The sequence below is a fragment of the Sciurus vulgaris genome, assembly GCF_902686455.1.
Source record: "Sciurus vulgaris genome assembly, chromosome: 6".
NCBI lineage: Eukaryota > Metazoa > Chordata > Mammalia > Rodentia > Sciuridae > Sciurus > Sciurus vulgaris.
The window spans coordinates 132,145,396-132,166,860 of record NC_136466.1 but is presented as its reverse complement, the minus strand read 5'-3'; the positions used below and the strand labels follow the sequence as shown (position 1 = coordinate 132,166,860).

Sequence of the window (21,465 nt, the reverse complement as noted above, 5' to 3'; positions counted from 1 at the left end):
CAAATAATAAAGCATGGTAGGAGCACATGGTGGAGCAAAACTGCTCATTTCATGGCTAAGAAGTAAAAGAGTAGGAGCGGGGAGGACTGCGACCCAACAATCCCCTTCAAGGGCATACCCCAAATAACTGGAAGATCTCTCATTGGGCCCTACCTCCTAAAGTTTCTTCACAAAAGTGCTAAGTTGGGGGATGAACCATTAGCACATGGACCTTTGTGGGACATTCCAGATCCAAATTATAGCAGTTTGTTAGTCTTGGCAATTACAGTCATTTTCATAAGAGTAATCTCCTGGTAGTTTTAATTTACATGACGTTGAACAGATTTTCCTCTTCCTATTGACCATCTTGTATCTTTTTGTGAAGTGTCTATTCAAATATTTTGTTCATTTTTGTTGGTCTGTTTGTCTTATTCATTTTCAAATGGTGGAAGAGTAAGAGGGTAAGAGGTCTTGTGATTGTAAATATGCCTGAAATTTTTATTTAAATTCATGAAATAAACTATTAACAACAAGTATTTACCCACTGTCTACCTTTATCTTCCTTCCTTGGGAAGTTCTAACTATTCTAGCCTTTTATCCTTTCATAGAACAGACCTAGTTGTGTCCCCCCCGACCCCCTGCTCAACTGACATTGCTCTTACTTATAGCTCTGTTTGGAATTCTGCATTCCTATCCCCTCATGTGACTGGATCCTTCTCATCCTTCAGGTCTCAGTTCCAATGTCTATTTCTGTAACCACTTGAATGGAACTAATGTCTTCTTGCCATTTCATATCATAGCACCCTATTCCAACTTCTCGTTTGCAGGAATATGTTTTTGTTGATTTGTTTACTTCTTATTTTTTTCTACCCCAACCCATTCTGTGCTCCATGAGAACAGAGAACACACCCAATCTGTGTTCCAAAGTGATCTCCAGCACATTACAGAATGCAAGGTTCACATTGTGGGTTGAATACATATTTACCACTGAATGAATTAAAGCTTCAGTGATCTATCAGTTCTTAATTTGGAGACCAATATTTTTAGAGAAATCAATCCATGCAGTTCTTTTGAAACTCTTACACAGCTATCAGTAATTCATACATGAGTTATCCTTGGAATCGATTCCTGTTCGCCTATACATCCAGAAATTCCTAAAGTTAAAAGTCTTCTTAAGCTTTCCAAAATGACTGTGTGCAAATATGGGAATTCCAAGGAGCCACAACATAGCAACTATTTGAAACTCCATATCCATGTTGAAACTGTTTAGAGAAGTTTACAATCTTGGGAACTATCCTAGGCAATTCTTTATTTTTCCCCTCTCTGGTACCAGGGATTGAACCCAGGGGTGCTTAACCACTGAGGCACATATTGAGCCCTTTTTAGATTTTATCTAGATTCAGGGTCTCTCTCACTAAGTTACTTAGGCTGGCTTTGAACTTGTGATCCTGCTGCCTCAGCCTCCCAAGCTGCTGGGATGACAGGCATGCACCACCTCACCCAGTTCTATACTATAGAATTCTTGAAATACACTGGGTTATCCGATGTCTGTTGGGTGTCACTGGGCCCACTGAGACACTTGCAGATGACACAATGAGCAAAGCATCCCCATAGAAGACAGTATGGGCTCACAGGAAGTTTGGTAAGCACCAAGCCAAACGTTTTCATGCTATGATACAACATACGTTTTTCCCAATCTCCTAAAAACAAATGAATGAAGATCTAGGTTTACATGTGGGCAGTCATTTAGTAATTACATAACTGGCAAGATACTTAGTGTCCATATATTTTAATTTCTATTTATTGATTGATTCATTCATTCATTCCAGTGCTAGGGATTGAAATGAAGGCACTTTATCACTGATTTACATCCCAGCCCATTTTTTACTTTTTATTTTGAGACAGGATCTTGCCAAGTCACCCAGGCTGGCCTTGAACTCCTGATCCTCCTGCCTCAGCCTCCTGATAAGTAGCTGGGATTACATTCATGCAACAACGTACCTGGCCAGTCTCCTTGTCTTTAAAATGTAGATAGTAATACCTCACTTATAACTTGTTTTAAGGGTAAAGTAAAATGCTAGTAGAGTATCTGATAGATGTTGGGAGCTTTATTTTTTTGTTTGTTTTACATTTTTTATTTTCACTGGAATTGAATCCTGGGTCTTACACTTCCTAGGCAAGTGCTCCACCACTGACCTACATCCCCAGTCCTTTCTATTTTTATCTTGTCATTCTGAGACAGGGTCTCTCTAATTTGCCCAGTCTGGCCTTGAACTTTTGATCCTTCTTCCTCAATCTCCATATGGCTGGAATCAGAGGGATGCGCCACTGCAACCAGCAATTATTTTACATTTTAAATCACTTCTGCTTACACGTGTTAGAAAGCAAGCATTTTCTAAACACATACTGTTTTCTCTTCTCTATTCAAAGTGTATACTTAATAAGTATTCACTAATAGTAATAAAAGTTTAATGTGCCTGGGAACAAATTAATAGCAATTATATAACCTAGAGGCTATGTAATAAATATAAGAAAGCCTAATTACTAGAAAGAAGGAAATTGAGAAAGAAAGAGAGAAATAAAGAAAATTCAAAGAAACAACACTTATCATTATAAACTTAGTGGAGCAGATGTTCAAACCTAAAAATATTAATCATTTCCAAAGAATAAGGTTATGTAATCTGTGCCTAATAAAAAGTAAAAGTTGTGCATAATTTATTTGTAGAATTAGATAGTATATCTACATATATTTTCCAGACATTCAAATATTACCTTATGAAGTTTCCTTTAAATTAATTTTGTCTGACTGTAAATTTTTTGCAGTACTGGCAAATAAACTCAGGGGGTGCCGCACTACTACTAGACTACATCTCCAGCCACTATGACTCCCCCCCACTTTTTTTTTTTTTTTTTTTGAGACATCTGGCTAAATTACCCAGGCTGTCCTCAAGCTTGAGATCCTCCTGCCTTAGCCTCTTAAATCACTAGGATTACAGGCATGCTGCCACAACACCCAGCTTTGAACTATGAAACTGTCATGTGTGCAAATTATTATGTAGCAACTATGTCTCAGAAATTAATCAACAGCTAAGGCAGGAGGATCTCAAGTTCAAAGCCAGCCTCAGCAATTTGGTAAGGCCCTGAGCAATTCAGTGAGACCCTGTCTCTAAATAAAATACAGAATGAAAAAAATAAAAAGGGAGTGGGGATGTGGCTCAGTGCTTAAGCACTCCTAGGTTCAATCCCCTGTACAAAGGAAGGAAGGAAGGAAGGAAGGAAAGAAAGAAGGACAAGGTGGCCAAAATGAAACAGGTAGGAAGTTCTTAATCAATCCTAAATCTTTCACATTAGAGGGGAAAAAGATAAATTTGATTAAATCCAATAACTTCCAAATTCACATCCAAAAATATCAGTGGATATGTGGCTGAAATCAGCAGCTCTACTCAGATGAAACTCAGATCCTTCAGGCAACTTGCTCCCTCTTCATGCTGACCATGTCTATGTATCCTGTTGTCACCTCAAACTCAACCATCCCAGAGGCAATGTCTTTACCTCTGAAAAAGCAGTTTAATTTTCTCTATCAAAAATCAGTTTTATTTTCTCAATCACTAAGATGCGAAAGTACACACTTGCCTTTCAGTCCTTGTTGGATTTCAAATCTCAGGTCCAATCAGTGACCAAGTTCTAAAAATCATCCTGATGAGATGAGAAGACAGACTGGCAGTTACTTATTTCCTTTCTTAAGCCTCAAACCAGAAAAGGGAAGAGAAATCCTAAATGTAACAACCACAGTTCAATCATTTGCTTATCATTGGCAGAAGGAGCCTCTGAATATAAAAATAGTCCTTGCCTAGAGTCAAGTTATCAAAATCTATTCTTGTCACAGCTGCTAACCAGGCTTGTGACATCAGATAAGACACTTCCCCTTTCTGCTTCAGTTACCTGATCTGCACAATGACTGGGGAAGTGGGTGCTACACTAAAACACCTTTCAATTCTAAATTTCCGTATGATTTCCATATTTGCCTTTTTCTTTCCATTCCGCACTGCAGCCAATGCAAACACAGGTATTTATCACTTGGTTTGGTGACTTTACATATTACTTCATAGTCACCTGAACACTTTGCCCTAAAATCTACCTTTCACTTTACTGAAAGATCTAACTTCCTAAAACAAGATTTTTTCTGTTATTTCCTTGCCTAAAATGGCTAGCAACCTCAGTTAAGTCAAGTCCCGTTGCAGATGAACCTCATCACATACACCTCTGTGGTACTGGGGTAGAACCCAGGGCTTCACACATTCAAGGCAAGTGCTCTACTACTGAGCCACAATCCCAGCCCTTTTTAATTTTTGTTTTGAGATTGGGTCTCTCTAAATTGTCCAATCTGGCCTTGAATTTGCAATCCTCCTGCCTCAGCATCCAGTATCTGGGATTACAGGTATATGCCACTGTACCCAGACCCTATTCCAGATTTTTTTAAATCACCCTCCACTGAAATCTCTTGTCATCCATAATCATAAATAATCAAACTTCCTATTCCTTTCAACCTGATCACTTGGGAATATAAAAAACAAACACTGGGTGTTCTCATCTCTACTCTTATGCCCATTTTATGTACAGCAATCTTCCCTACCTAGAATGTCCTCTTTGTTTCTTGCAACTCCCTGAAATTTTAGCCTAATCATCACTTACATCCTCTAAAGAGTTGTTCGGATTACTCCAAACCCATATGATTTCTCTCGTGCCTTAATTCTCATACAATGAAAAGACCTATGTGCTGAGACTGAGTGAGAGAGGGGACACTTGGGCCTTCAGGAACAGAGGCTTCCCAGGCTGGGCCCCTGATGGTGGGAGATCCCCATTGCCTCTTCCTCGGCCATTCTGAGATATTTCTTAAAACAACGATTACAGCCAGGTGAGGCAGCACACGCCTGTAATCCCAGTGGCTCAGGAGGTGGAGGCAGGAGATCAAGAGTTCAAAGTCAGCCTCAGCAATTTAGTGAGGCCCTAAGCAACTCGTTGAGACACTGTCTCTAAATAAAATATAAAAAGGGCGGTCTGTGGCTTAGTGTTTAAGTGCCCCTGGGTTCACTCCCTAGTACAAAAAAAAAAAATCCCAAAGACTAGGTATGGCTTAGGGTGTTGGTACTCCACTCCTAACCAATCTGCCCAGTGCTAACTGGAAGTTACCTCTCAGTTCTACCTAGCTACAGTTCTGAATTTTGCTTGTGATTATTTGTTATGCTTGTTGTTTTCTATTTTATTAATTTCTGGTTTTACCTTTGGCATTTCTGCCTCTGCTTTCCTTCAGTTTACTACATCTCTAGCTTTTTTAGATGAATAATAAATTTGCTAATTCTTTTTTTTTTTTTTTTTAACTAGGCAAAGAATTTTATTAAGCTTTGTTTCAAACTTTATTGCCAGGCTTCTTCAGTTTAATTAGCTGCAAAGAATAAATTGTGTAAAAGCAAAAACTGAAAAGAGCTGCATTGTCCAAGGAACTTGGGCTTAAAAATATTGGAAATCTAGATTTTATCAGATCCATAAACAAAACAATTTTAAAAAGCAGTCATAATATAAAATAGCAGCTTCCAGTATCTTCTTCAAGTTTATCTTCTTCAGAAGTTGATCAGTTCAGTTTGCCTCATTCTTAGAAGCCTCATCAAAACTCTGCACAAGATCTGGATCTTCATCATCATCATCCTCTCCAGCAGCAAGTGGTGCTTTTGCATCCACAGATTGTTTGGGCTGAGCTTCACGCAGTCTCCTTAAACCAGGCAGACTGTCTGCACCAAGCTGGTTTAAGACTCTGGGTAAGCATTTATCAGTTGCTTTGTCTCAGCGTGGCCTGTAAGGGCGAAAGTGTTTGCTGCCAGAGATGCCTGAACTTTAGGGTTGTTTAAGTGGATCACTGTTCCTTGGTTTGTAAACCTATTCACCTCTTCAATAAGAGATATTGTTTACCCCTAACTTCTTTAAGGAGAACATAAATGTTTTATCACCTGCTGTAGCTGTTCTATGAACCACCTCCTTCTTTCTGCGAGCAGGTCCTTTCTCACCAATGCACACTTGTGCCTGCAGTTTGGCGAGTTTTTCCTGGTTTATGATAGTTTCTTTCAGCTTGTCGAAGTGGAAATGGGGCAGCGCTCAGGGGGTCTCTGGCAGACCAGCTGAGATTAGGTACACACACGCGGGGATGCAAGATGGCAGCTCTCTAATTCTTAATTGGTCTTTTCTTCTAATTAATGGATAATAAAATTATACATTTCCAACCAGATATTGATTGAGGATCACTATTCAAGACATAAAACTACCTTTATTGCTTATTAATTTTAGATATTTTTTAAATCTCCATTGAGACTCATTAAACAATGTGTGTTACTTAGCAATACAATCTTTCATTTCCAAAATTACTGTGTTTGGTTCGAGATCCGGGGTTGCTAATTTCTAATTTTAATTATTTTCATTAGACTTGTAGACTATTTATTGTTATCCTTTTGGATTTCTTAAAACTTTTGTCCAAAGTAATAAGTCTTATAAATATCCAAGTATGTGTTTACAAATTTTACATTCTTGATTTGTTAGGTGAATAGTACTTTAAAATATCTATTTAGGCCATTTTGAGACAACAGCCAGGCCCTGTAGGACCCCTGACCAGACTGACTGAGCCCCATCTCCAGGATCCCTCAGCCCGACCGACCACTCCCTGCCTCTGGGGCCCTCACATCAACTGACTGCTCCCTGCTTCCAAGACCCCCAGACCAACTGACTGTGCCCTATCACCAGGAACCCAGACTGACTGATTGCACCCAGCCTCCAGGATCCCACAACTACACCAAACACACTGGACCCCCAGGACCCCTGCCGGACCAACTGCATCCCATCTCCAGGACCTCCAGCTGACCACGTCCACCCCTGAGCTGCAGCTCCCCATTTGCCAACACATTTGGAAGCCAGAGCAGCCATCTTGGATAATCCTGGAAGCCGTAGCTCCGATCTTCGGGTGGGGCAAATCCCATCCTGAGACGCCTGCTGGAGGCTTAAAGCTCATTGTCAGGTACCTCTCATGCATCAGGCTACTGAACACTGGGAGGTTTTATTACTATATGACTGTTATACAGTAGATTTTCTTTTTTCTCCTTTTTAAAATATCTATTTTAGCTAAAAAATATTAATCAAGTTTGGGCACTTTAATACTTTCTGTCTGCTTATTCTACCAATTTCTTAATTAGTGAATTAAACTATCCCAGCACAATTATAGATTTGGGCTTTTGCCTCTATAATTCTGCTATTCTTTGCTTTGTATATTTCAAATTCCCAGTTCAGTAGACACAAACTGTAATTGTTGTCTTTTGGCTAATTGCTCATTTTATTGTTAAGAAGAGCTTCCCTTTGTCACTTTCAAAGCATTCCATCTTCTGGCTTTATCAAGGTTTCAAGTTTGGATTCCCCCTGTATGTGGGACTTGGAGATTTGGCACCTGTCTCTATGGAGATGCTGAGGCCTTAGTCATGTGACTTTTATAGGTGATAATCACTTCGTGGGTTTAATAGCCTCGACTTGGCTTATTGTTATAAATTCCTTCTCTGTTTCTGGAAGCTAAACATCTTTTCATTCTTGTTTTGACCTAATGAATATCTAGATAGATAGATTAGATGATAGATTTGGTAGCATACATATATTTGTACATAGCACAAAGAGAAGCATATGTGCATGTGCAATATGTATAGAAAGACAGAGAAAATGCCCACAAGGAGGTATATTTTTTAACATGTGTTCCTTCTGCCATCTTGACTGCGAAGTCTATCTAATCTTTTTTTTAAATAGAAAATTTGATTAATTGCTGTTTCCACTCAATTTCTTGAATTGCAAATGCATTTCTTTCATTTGGAATTCATTTTCCTGAGCCATTAAGTGAATGTCCTCATTGCTCTCCTGTGAAGGTGGCCCACAAGTTCTTTATAGAAGCTGCTAATGACTACTTAGTCCCTTTCACTGAAATGCACAGCTTCCCTCCAGCAATACTACTGATGTATTTCTATGAGACGCCTGGTTAAGTGCCTACTGCCTTCAGAAATGGCACCTGGGCTGATGCCCAAGCTTACATTAAGAGGGGAATGGTACTAATATGCCCTTAAAAACATTTTTTATAGCCTAGCAGGAAGAAAAATCACTTTGCTTTCATAATGTGCTTTATGTATTGCTATTATCATTGCTAATTACAGTTTCCCAATGAAGCAATTATTTATTAAATCCCTTCAGTTTACTTTCCTCTCTTAGTAAAACTGACTCTCCTCTCTCAGGAAAACTTCTTTTTTTCTATTAAAATTTCATATATTTTAAATAGATAAAGGATATGTATGGTTGATCAAAATAACTAATGGCATGGAGACTGGATAAGTTAATGTTAGAGAGACTGATTAAGGTGATGCCAAATTTATGTTCCTTTATTCTGATTGGACTTAAAAATTCAAGCTCTTACAATGTTCTAAAATTTAACAAGGCTTAAGAGGTCTAAATCTAGTTTAGCCAGACACATCCACTTATGTCTTTAACAATTGTGAATGTGTTTTGACAGATTTTCTTTCTTTCTTTGCCATTTAGATTATAATTTATGGTTTCATTTCACAGCAGTTAAATATTATAGTCATTTTTAGGGACTGAAAAAATTATCATAATCTAGCTACCTTATACTGTCATGCATGAATCATTTAGAAAATTTTAGGATTCTATCCAACCACACTTCTCATAAAACATTCCCATGTCGGTATAATGTGCAGTGCCAGGACTTATGTCTGTGTAGTTTAGAAAAATTGATACAACTAAGTAAAACAGAAGTAATTAAATAAGGCATGTCACACAATATCACAGGACCATGCAAAAGACCTACTAAAGCAAATTTTATTTAAATGCATAGTCTTATATAACACTTACCAGTGCTCTATATAAAATAATATAAATTAAAAATAAAGTCATTCACGTAAAAGCAAAACAAAAGCAAACAAGAAACAAAAATAAAGGTACCCTCTATCAACGATTCATTTCCCATGATTGCAAATTATAAAACTGTTTTATTTTCTCATCAAAATGTGTCTGATTAGGATTTTTAAAGAGTGAAATAAAATGATTACTCTAAGATTGCATTATAAAATTATAGAAATAGAATGGCTTGTTTTCAGTGTATTTTTCAACTCGGTTTCACACACACTTAAACAGGTTTTGTGATTCAATGTACTAGAAAAATTGGGTTAGAGATTAGAAAAACCTTTCCGTTAGCATATGTCCTATGATACTGACATCAAAGTCTATCTGATCTTTTCTTTCGCAAAATAATGTGATCAATTCGCATTACCATTAAATTACCTGATAAAGTGGTTACTAGTCTATAAGGGCTATCTAATTTTTTTAATTGTCTTTTAAGAAAATGTTATTCTAGGGACTGGGGATATAACTTAGTTGGGAGAGTGCTTGCCTTGCAAACACAAGGCCCTGGGTTCAATCCCCAGCACTGCGAAAAAAGAAAAGAAAAAAGAAAAGAAAAGAAAATGTTATTCTATTATGTTTTCAAATTTACTGCATATAGTTATTCGCTGTGTCCTCTTGTCATTTTTTTATATGTTGTTTATTTACTTATTTATTGCATTACTGGGGATAAAACCCAGGGCCACACACTTGCCAGACAAACACTCTGCCATTGAGCCAAAACCCAAGTCCTGATATTTAAAATTTCTAATCTAGTTCATGTACCTGTTTTCATTTTCACTGTATAGCAAAAATATCACTTTAGTTATCTTTTAGAACACACCCTCCAATTTTATCATTGACTTTCTTTGATTTTAAAATTTTAAGTGTTTCCAATTTTTTTTTCAAGATAAAATGTTTGCTGAAATCACCTTTCTGTTTACTAATTGCCTTGAGAGCTTTGGGTGACAAGATTTCATAGTAAATCAGTTTCTCTTTTGTTCCATTAAAGGTGAATTTCCTCCCACATTAGTAAAGCTTCTGAAAGCATTTACTGGTTTCTATCAGTCATCATTTTTCTTTTTAATAATGTAATCACAATTGCTTGAAACTACTGTGGTACTATTTGCTTTACTAGAGTTTCCAACTTCAAATGATTTTTTTCCTGGCATTCCGAGAGAACAGTGACTGATGAAGCACCCTCCACAACAGGACCCAGCATCCTACTGGCACTGAGACTCAATGTGAGACGTGGCTAATGACTGAAGAGCAGAAAATGCACACTAGCTATCTTTAAACATACAGCATCAGTCCTGAAATCCACTTTTTTTTATTAATTTGGTTCAAGGAGAAAATTATACAGGGAAAATATCTAGAGCAGGTGGAAGAGAACAAAAAGGAGAAAGAAAACAAAGGGGGAAGGGGAAGAGAAGAAGCAAAAAAAGAGAGACAGAAAATATATGATTGGGATTGCATATACATTCTTAAAACAGTATTACAGTATTTCTTTAGTTGCTGAAACTTCTGTCTTAGAGTGAATGTAATCAGGACTTTGACAGGATGATGGCTTTGTGATGCATAAGTAAAGACAGGGATGTCATACTTCACCTACCCCAAAATTGTTTCCAAAGTTAAGTCTTGCGGTGACTGGCAAATGTGGGAGCAACTGTGCACTCAATACAGCTTTGCCACTGGGCTCTCATTTGTTTTATTTCTCTTCAATAGAGAAGCTTCTAGATAGTGTTCTGAAACATACATATAAGTGTGCTTGAATGCAAATGAAGTTGCCTTTGGGTTTGAAACAAATAATCTTGACATTGTGACTGACTACTCATTTTATGCTTTTATAAGTACTCTCGAGTAAGCATTTGAGACACTTTGCAGTCTCAACATATTATTAAATAGTCAGGTTGAACCAACATATTTTAAAGTAGTTTGACATTTCTAAGTATTTAGGCTTTAGCTTTAGGCTTTGGCACAAATTACTTGGATATTGAAGTGATCTATGCTTGTCTTCCAACACCTTGTCTCTAGCAGTTCTTCAATACTATAAATCTTATCTTTTTTCTCCCCATCTGAAATCTGATGGCTTCCCAAGGTCAAATTTCTTATCATAAAGGATCCTACAAGAAAAATCTAGGCAACATTGTCCTTCCTTGTTCCTTATGTGCCAGCCACACTATCTTCTGATCCTTCCAAAGTTTCAGGATACCTTGAGCCTCAGGACCTTTGTATTCCCTGACCTTTGCTGATAAGTCTCTGCCAACTTTTCTGCTCTCTCCTGCTTCACAAGCAAGCTCAAACTTCATTCTTTTATGGAAGAATAATCAGGACACCCAGATTCAGTCAATTTCCTCTGTCATGGGCTCAACTGAGGTTCCAACATTTCCTTTCATACCACTTGCCACAGCTTGACATTGTGTGAAGATAGATCAATAACAGTTGTCATATATTACACTATAAGGTCATGAGAAGGATTCCAGTGTAGCTGGTTTAGGTGAGAGATGCCCCCAGGAAACACTGATAACAAAGTAAGAAAATTAAATACGAGATGGAGACAACTTAAATAACACAATAGCATAATAACACAATGACAAAGTGTGTTATTAAACAAGCTACCACTTTGGGCTTTGGGAACCAGTATAGAATATACACTTCAGTCTTGTCCCAGCTGAGGTGCAAGGAAGCCTAAGTGTCTAAACACCATCCCCCATCAGTTTTGGTTGAGTTCTGCTCCTGAGGGGTGTAAATGTCCTAGTACTTGCAGTCTGCTACTTAGTGGGCACCAGCAGAGTAAACTTGGAGTGCTAGAGAAAACTCTCAATGAAATAGTCGTGCTGTCCTTGGAAGAATACTAACATGCATTACAATATTGAGACCCTAGGGGATATGAACAGGGCACAGAGTCTGCTACAATGGGCTTCATAAGTATTTCTGAGTTCACTGTTCTAAATTTTAACCATCCCAAATACTGAGGTGTTCTGTAATCTTATTTTAATTGTGATATCACTCAATGAAATCTTAAAATTATTGGTGCACCTTCTTAAAACAAATAATAATCTAATAAGAGTAGGCTGCTACAATGCTAGCAGGGGGCAGTGTTCCTGAATCTATACAGAAGCAAGCAGCCCTTAAAAATATTGGGAAAAGGGGCTGGGGTTGTAGCTCAGTGATAGAGCACTTGCCTGGTGGGTGTAAGGCACTGGGTTCAACCCTCAGGACCACGTAATAAATAAATAAATAAATAAATAAATAAATAAGTAAATAAATAAGTAAATAAATAGATGTATTGTTCCATCTACAACTAAAATATTTTTTAAATATTGAGAAAATAATAAGAATAGTATTTCATGGGCGAATCCAAAACATGGTTTATAAAAATACTTGCAGATATAAATCATACTTGTTCTCCAAGTAGAAGCAAACAACAACAATACATGAAGATTATTGGTCTAAGGAGATAAAATGATCTGAAGTGGAAGAACATCCGAATAAAAATATTGGTCATCCCTTGGTGTTTCCACATAAATGGGATGGACAGCTTATAGAACTTGGAATTACTGTGTGAGAGTTTTCTTAGACCCTCTATGACACCAGTAACTTTACACACTAAAAAATAAACTGCCGGGGCTGGGGAAGTAGCTCAGTCAGTAGAGTGCTTGCCTTGCAAGCACAAGGCCCTGGGTTCGATCCCCAGCACCCAAAAAAATAAAAAATAAATAAATAATAAACTGTCATAGGGATTGATTTAATGTCTATGAATGAGAATTATATTTGCTTCATAAAGTAAAATAATAAATTGAATTCATGCTGTGATTTTTGAATAAAATAGAATAGTTTACATGTTCTTATCATTCTCACAATATCCTCAGATAATATTGCTATCCCCTGGAAGAAGAATAAACATGCCCATAAGGTAAAAAAACAAAAATAATATAAGACTACTCAAATTTATAGGGTTATTTCTATAATGAAGCTACTTACTATAAACAGTAGCTGCCAGCGTCTCGGTGCATTCCCAGTCATTGTTACAACTAATCCTCAAAATGTCCCATTTTAAAAGTAGAAAACTAAGTCTAACATTTAGTGGTAATCTTATCTTCCTGCTTCAAAACAAAACCAAACATTGGACCTGCCTTCATTTCCCCTCAAATATATCCAACAACCTTGTCTCCTACGTTCGTCTTCTCCCCCTTGGAACGGAATAAGGAAACTGCCCGCTTCTGCCAGAAGCAGCTAACCCTGCCCCTGCCCTCTGAGGAACTGGCACTACCAATTACCCTTCTGCCTTGCCTCAACCACACTGGCTCTTAACTATCTCCATGTCTTCTCCATGTTTAAAGCCAATCAAAACAAAATAAAAGCAAACAAAAATTACACGCATACACAACACACCAGAGAACCTCACCCCCTAAATCCGTCTCTATTGCCCACTCACACACATACATCTTCAGCGAGTTGTCCATGTTCATGGCCCCCAGTCCCTCCCTACCCATTCACTTCTCCATCCCTCCTCTCACCCACTTTCAGTTATTAACCCAAAAGCTTTTTCATCCTCATTTTACGGACCACCTCCTTCCTTGTCTTCATGGGTTTTCTTCATTCTTGGTTAGTAAACCAAGTTTACATTGTAGTACTCTGACTACAATGACTGTGAAGTTTAGCTCGCACTAAATACTTCAAGACACAGGATTTCTTTCACCTTTATGTGCTTTCTCTCCACATTTCATTGACATCACAGCCTTTGATTGCAGTCTCTAGATACGGACTCCTGAATTTATACCTTTGGGGCAGATATCTTTTTTTTTGCTTCAGATCAAGTTATAGCTTACAGCTTTTTTCTTCAGATCAACTTTTGGCTTACAACTTTTTTCTTCTAGACATCTCTGTCTACTTGCTCCATCCTTTAACTCTATTCTTTTTCAGGTAGGGGGGAATTCTGGAAATTTAATCCAGAGCATTTACTATTAAGCTACATCCCCAGCCTTTTTTTTTTTTTTTTTTTTTTTTTTGAGACATAGTCTCACTAAGTAGCTGAGGCCAACCTTGAATTTGGGATCCTCCTGTCTCAGACTCCTGAGCTGCTGAGATTACAGACGTGCGCCACCATACCCGGCTTTCATTCTTCAACCCTAAATAAATTAATCACAAAAACTAATGCTGACGTTATGATCTTATCTGCTTTCAGGATTCAGTAGCTCAATAAATGGCACCTCCACCCATCTAATTGTACAAACCAGGGACCTAGGCATCGCCTTTCATTCACCTCCCTCTCCTTCGGCCCTCATATCCAACCCTTTCCCAAATCTTATTCACTGTCTCTCCCAAATGCATTTCAAATACATTTCAAATACATCTGCTTCTCTCCATTTCTAATGCCATCATACAAGCCCAAATTACTACCTGCTTTCCTCCCTGACAACTGACAACCCTCTATTTTGACACAAAAACCAAAATGTATCTTGTCATCATATAATCGTGCCCTTCTCCTGCTTAAAATTCTTAAGGTTTCCCCACTTGTTTTGAAAGAAAATCTGAAACCCTTGATGTGGGCTTGAAGGCCAGGCCTCAGCCTCCCACCTGGCTGCCCTTCTGGTTTCACTTTCCCCTCATGCTGAGCTCCAGCCACTCCAGCCTCGCAGCATCTTGAATTCTCTGTCTTCTGTGGCCCAGGTCCTCTGCTACAGCCTTCACCTCATCTTAGAACACTTCCGCCTGCATAGGTGCTCCGACTCATCCTCCAAACCTCAGTTCAAATAATTAGTTCCTCAGAAAACCCTTATCTGGCCACCCCAATCTACATTTAGAATAATACATTTCCATATTGGCTTTTTACAAGGTTATTAATTAGATGCTTATTTTTATAATTATTTCATCAATGTTAGTCTTTTCCCATTAGACTAGACTAAAAAAGCAAGAAACTTGACTGTGTTCACACAATCCTTAGTATGTAGTTCGATTTCAATATTTACTATTTGTAAAACAATTAGTTGTATCTGGGTTTTGTGCAAAACCCTGTCCACTCTACCGTGTATATAAGAACTTTTGCATCATAGAAAAAGCCATTATGATTAACAGATTCATTTGCATTTCTGTAAGCCACATACTGTGTATTATCAGCACACATAATGACAAAAAATAGGGAAGTCCCACTCCTTTAAAAACTCAATTTTAAGACTTCAGTTCTTGTTCCTTTTTTTTTGCTCCCCCACCTCTTTTTGCATTGCTGGAGATTGAACCCCCAAGCCTTGGGCTTTTTGCATTGCTGGAGATTGAACACTCTCTGCCGCTGAGCTACACAACAGTCCCAAAATCTCAGCTCTTTATGAAGATCTGCCATAGCAAAACAAAAACAAATTCATCATTTTACTAACATCTTATTACTAACCACTTTCTTTCCCTTTCAAAGCAGAAATAAATACTCATGGAAAATACCTATTTTATGAAAGCAAAGTCAAGGACTGCACCTGGGGAACTCTCTAACTTTGAGAGCAGTGATTGACTCTTCGGAAAATAGTGACTGCTCCGCTGTGGAGACACTTATTAGGTGACACTGTCACTATTTCCAATGAGCCTGAGTTTTATAAACAATACCTTGGAAGGAGGAGAAAAAACTGGCAGCCATCTGATTTATTCACTGCATTCTAGAAGGCTACATTTAGAAAACACTACATTTGAGAAAGCTCTGGTTTCTGGGAAGAAATAGTTGCTACCTTTCTCTTTCTCTTCATGGGAATGGACACGCTATTTTACATTTCACCAAATAACCACTTTTACCTATTAAATACTGCTAAACACCCTTCACCATGCTCCAAAAACTGATCTAGAGTCTCACTTCACTTGAAGTCTAACTATTCTGAGAACTTCCTCCAATAACTCAAATCCCAGTTATTTTTTTTTCTCTCTTTTTTGAAGAATGAGGAATTGAACCCAAAGACACTGGAGCCACATCCCCATTCCTCTTTATTTTTTATTTGAGAAAGCGTTTCCCTAAATTGCTCAGGTGGCCTGGTATTTGGGATCCTCCTCTATCAGCCTCCCAAGGATCTGGGATTTCAGGTGTGCACTAACACACCCAAACCAATTATTCTTTATCACTTGACTTTGAACGTCAAAATGTAAATCAAGCTCACAGATTATCCTGTCTCAACCTATGGCTGCTTTGTAATCATAAATACAGAGTCACACAGCACGGTTTACAAGTACAAATACAACTGAAATCAGCGTAGGTTATTTTCTGAGTGTACTAACACTGAACAAGTGAATTACTATGGCAAGTATTTTTCCATGCATAAAAATGTTACTTTTGCTTTTTATATTGTTTCGTTCCATACCAAATAAGCTTGAAATGCAGATTTGTATAGCACAAAGAAGCTAGGTTATATGAAATTAAGACAATGGTAACAAGGAACCTAAATCTACATTTAGTTTCTAAATTTTTTTTTTGTTGTTGTTGTTTCTTTGTTTGTTTTAGTGGTATTGGGAGTAGAACCCAGAGGTGTTTATATCCCCAGACCTTTTTAACTTTAATTTTGAGAGAGTTCCACTCATTTTTCCAGGATGGCCTAGAATTTGCAATTCTCCTGACTCAGCGTCCACAGTAGCCAGAATTACAGGTCTGTGCTGTGCCACTCCACCTGGTTTTTTTCCAAATTTTCCTTAGAAATGTTATGATGGTTTAAAATTTTATATTCAGAAATAGTCCATAACCAAGACACAAATTTATTTCAAGACATAGGGTGCTCTTTCATTCCTAGTGAAGTTTTATATAATATTAGACATTTACAGAACTTGACTAAATATGTTGATACATAAAAGACACATCTGCACAAGCATTGACTGGTGCTAAACTTGAAAATAAAAATAAACTGATACATTAATAAATATAAGGTTTGAGGAATTTTTTAACTTTTTAAATTTTTTTTATTTTTTCTAATTTGTTGTACCTGACAGAATGCATTTATACATATTAATAGATCATACATAAATGGAATGTAATCCCTCATTTTTATGTTTACACATATTATAGGATCACATTGGGCATGCAGTCATATATGTACATGAGTTAATAATGTCTGTTTCACTCTACTATCCTTCCTACCCTCACACCTCTTCCCCTCCCTTCACTCCCCTCTACCTAATAAAAAGTAACTCTATTCTTCCCTATCCCCCCTTATTGTGAATTATCATTTATATGAAGAATAATGGACAGAGCTATAAATCTTATACTGTTATTTACTTAATAATATAATGGACTTGGAAAATATTTAACAAGTATTAATACTTATTATAAGACTATAAATGAACATTTTTAGCATGGTAAATTTCCACAAAGGCTTTTTTACTCTGACTGGAAAAAAAATGGTGATAAACCTTTATAAACATCATCACTTAAGTCAGACATGCTTGATCTATCCTACTGCCTTAGTTTTGCTGACAGTATAATTTCTAATTAGTATGGTTATTTTGATTGCACATTATCAGAAACAGCTATGTTTTTTTTCTCAATATTATAGAGTTAGATTTATGAGTCCCATTAATTTCAATGTCAGCAATCCATAAATTCAGTTTTTTAGTCCAAGTTTTCTAGTTATATGTTTACATTTTTATCCAAAGCATTTGCCACATTGCTACACAGTCTTAATAATTAGAAATTTTCTAATTATTATTAGAACTTCCCTGGGTAACGTTACTCAGCACAGAGGTACCATAATTTGATGATACTATTGCCCAACTGCTAATTTTATGTTTGTTTCAAATTCTTTATTGATTTGTTTTTCTTTAAGGAAAATAAAATTAATAATTTATAGCAAATAACTTCAGAGTATTTATTTGAATCTACAAGCCTCTTTTAAAAAATATTTTATCAAAATGTTATATTTAATAAAATGCTCACATTTTACTTGTACAAGTCAGTAAGGTCTGTCAAATGCACATTTCCGTGTAGCCAGCAATACAGATAAGGAAATTTTTCATGAACTTAGAAAGTTCCTTTGAGTTGTTTTGTACTTAATCCCAACTTCCTCTCTACTCCCATCCCAAGACAACCACTTATCAACTTTCTATCACCATGTGTTAGTTCTGCCTGTTCTAGAATGAGATACAATTAATCACACGTTATTTTTGTGTCTGGCTTATTCAACACAGCATAATTTTTTTTTTAGATTTGTCCCTGTTGTCATCTGTATCATTAATTTGTTCCTCTTTACTGAGTACTATTCTGTTATATGAATGTATATATTTATTCATGTATTCAAAGACATTTGGATTGTTTCCATTTTATGAATATTGGGAATGAATAAAGCTGCTATCTACATTCCTGTACAAGTCTTTTTGTGAACACAAACTTTCATTTCTCTTGGGTTAATATTAAGAGTAGAATTTCAGGGTCATGGGATAGGTAGGCATGTGTTAATTTTACAACAAATTGCTAAGCACTTTTCCAAAATACTTGTACCACGTTTTACATTCCAACTAGGAGCGCTTGAGTTTCCAGTTGTCCCACATCCTTGGCAACACTTCGTCTCACTCCTGCTGGTCATCGTAATGGAACTATAGGCCAGTGGGACCATGTAACTCATGTCTTGGAGACTGCAGAATTTCTGAGCACAGAAAACCATGAAAATAATTGTCTTGTAAAATGTGAGATTGCTGCCAGATGAGGTGGCACATGCCCACAAATCCCAGTGGCTTAGGAGGCTGAAGCAGGAGGAGGGCAAGTTCCCACGCATCTTCAGCAACTTAGCAAAAGCCTCAAAACTTAGTGAGACTCTATCCCAGAACTAAAAATAGAAAGGACTGGGGATGTGGCCCAGTACTCCTGAGTTTGATTCCTGGTACCAAAATTAAAAAAAAGAAAAAAAGGAAGTGCAATTGCAAAGTAATGTTATTTCCTTTGCTTTTCTGCACCAAGATTTGATTACTCAATAAAATATTGCCATAAGAGGTTTATTGAGGGAAGAACATGTTCCTTGAATGAAAGGTTTCCTCACATTTAAAACCCTGATACCACTTCACAGAGGTTTGTTGAGTTTGTATTTCTTAAAGCAAAGGTTACCTTTGCTCTGGAAGCTTCTTCCTCTACCTGTCCTCATCTAAGTCCACAGCTGCACCAGGTCAAAGTGTTCTCACTATGTTGCTCTCCTACCAAGACTTGTTCTTTCCAGAATCGTTTAGCTCTTTTAGATTTATTCGTACCTGTGAACAGGATTTTTACCAAATGGTGTTTTTAAACAGAAGTATGAGTTTTGGCTTTAACAGGTGACATACTACTTCCATGGGAGAGAAGAAAGATCTTTCACATCCTTTGACAACCCAACCATAAGCAGAACTTTTGCAAAAAAACATTTTGTTAATTTGAAGTATGTCATGAGGACGTATTCCCAGAAGACCATTACTAAATCAGGAATATTGAATGTTTTGTGACAATTACCAAAAATAATGATAATATGATAATGATATTATTTATCAAAGGAAATCTGTTCCCTTCTCCTTATTTTCTTACTTTATTTAAACAGGACTCACTGAATTTTATTGCACTCATTTTGTTAAAATATTTGGGTATTGATCTCAAACTTATTTACATTATATATTCTCCCTTCATCCACTACCCAGTTATTCAATATCCATTTATCCTAGGTGCAGTCTTCATAAGGTAATGAGCTTATCCTTGCTTTACAGATAAAATGAAATAAAGGAGAATAACTGCTAATAGGCATAGTTTTTCTTTTTCTTTCTAAAATGTTCTAAAATTGATTGTGGTGATGGTTGCACAACCCTGAATTTAATAAAAATCATTGAACTGAACACTTTTTAAACAGGTGAATCATATGGTATCTGATCGTTATTGCAGTGAAGCCATTATTTAAAAATAAAATTGAAAAAGGAAGTACAAATGCCAATGAAACTTTTCTGGCATGTCTTCAACAAATGAATTCTTACCATCTGAAAACCAAAATCAACTTCATGGGGCAACATTTGAGCTCATTGAAAAAGGAAAGAAAATTATCTGGTTGATAAGAACATCATAATAAGTATAACCAGATGCACTGAATTTTTATTTGGTGTTGGGCACTGAACTAAGTATTTTAAATGATCATTTCATTTAATCTCCCCATCAATTGTAGAAAGTTACTATTATTTATTACATTCTTGCAGATAAGGAAAATGAGATTTAGATCAAAGTAACTGGTAGAGCCAGGACTCCAATTCCATGTTTGTCTTTAATGTTGCTCCCCAACATTAAGTTATAACATCCAAGGGGACAACATTGCTATAGTTATGACCAGAAACTGAACACATGCAGATACATGCACTCAGAATCACGAAAGGTATAACAAACTTCCTTTGGGAAGAGGCAAAAGCAAAAAAAAAAAAATAATAATAATAATAATAATAAGCACACATTAAATCAGCCTGCACTGGCAAAAGTCTAAGTCCCAAATCCTAAAAGCTTAAACTTGGAAATTCTAAATTCTTTGGAAGTCAACAGAAAGTAAGGGTGTGGTACATTCTCCAGCACCAAGCTGCCTTAAGTTTAGAGCCATTCTCAAGTTTAATATCACTTTAAACCTCGTTGATCCTATATCCAAACACAAGAGTATTTCTTCATATTCTATGACACTGTAGACTCAGTGAAGAGATTTTTGTAATGGTTAAAAGAGCCTATGTTCAGCCTTTGGAGAATTATAGAATATTAGTTTTGCAAGTGATCTTGAAATTTTACTTTTTAAGTAAGAAAACATTTCCCAGAGAAACTAAGGCAATTTCCCAAGGTAAAGCAGCTCTTCAGAAAACTGTCTTTCTAAACTATCTCAGGTGTCTTGAGCCAAGGTCCAGGAATCTTTATGGCCCATTACATTAATTATTACTGGTTAATAAATATTATTTCCCTTTCTTCTGCCTCGGACCTGGTAATGCCCAGCACTGGCCCAGCTCATTCACAAAGCTTCCTCTGGTTTCTGGGGCTGCTGGCCCTCTGATTGCAAACTCTGGGAACACACTTGGCAACACCCCAGACTCTGCTCCTGCCAAGTACAATTTCATCAGAGAGTAATAAAGAACAACAATACACATTTTTACTTTAATGTTCAAAGAACACTTCTGAATCATTGAATTTTGGACAGCATTTCATCTGGGGGATGCAAATTATTCTAATTACAACAAATTTACCTCATCAAAGAGAACACCTGTTTTTTTAGGGCAACATCCGCTAAACAATAATGAATTGAATAAAATTAAATTTTGCTTGCATTCAATAGTAGTTAAGAAAGAATAAAAAAGAAGCTAGGAATTGGGTTTGCCACTAGGGAAAGAAAGCACTGGATAGTTAGGGAACTTTACAGAAGGAACACTAGACTTTTATAATGTGTGCATTTATACTGAGTGTACTCAACACATGAAAATAAGCAGAAAGTAATAGCAGATATACCTTGATAAAAACAACTTTTCACTATTGACATTTCACAAACTCCTCCTTTTAAAAATACAATTAAACTATCCAGAACTGAGGTTCACATCACATAT

General features: G+C 36.8%; 1 pseudogene across 1 annotated transcript in view; it reads right to left on the bottom strand.

The window, feature by feature from the left end:
• Positions 1–5,497: 5,497 nt before the first annotated feature.
• Positions 5,498–21,465, bottom strand: part of LOC306663466 (transcription factor BTF3 homolog 4-like) — a 123,151-nt pseudogene continuing 107,183 nt past the window's right edge. Inside the window, exon 2 of the transcript in view lies at positions 5,498–6,125. The product of the transcript in view is annotated as a transcription factor BTF3 homolog 4-like (transcript). The remainder of the gene's footprint in view (positions 6,126–21,465) is intronic.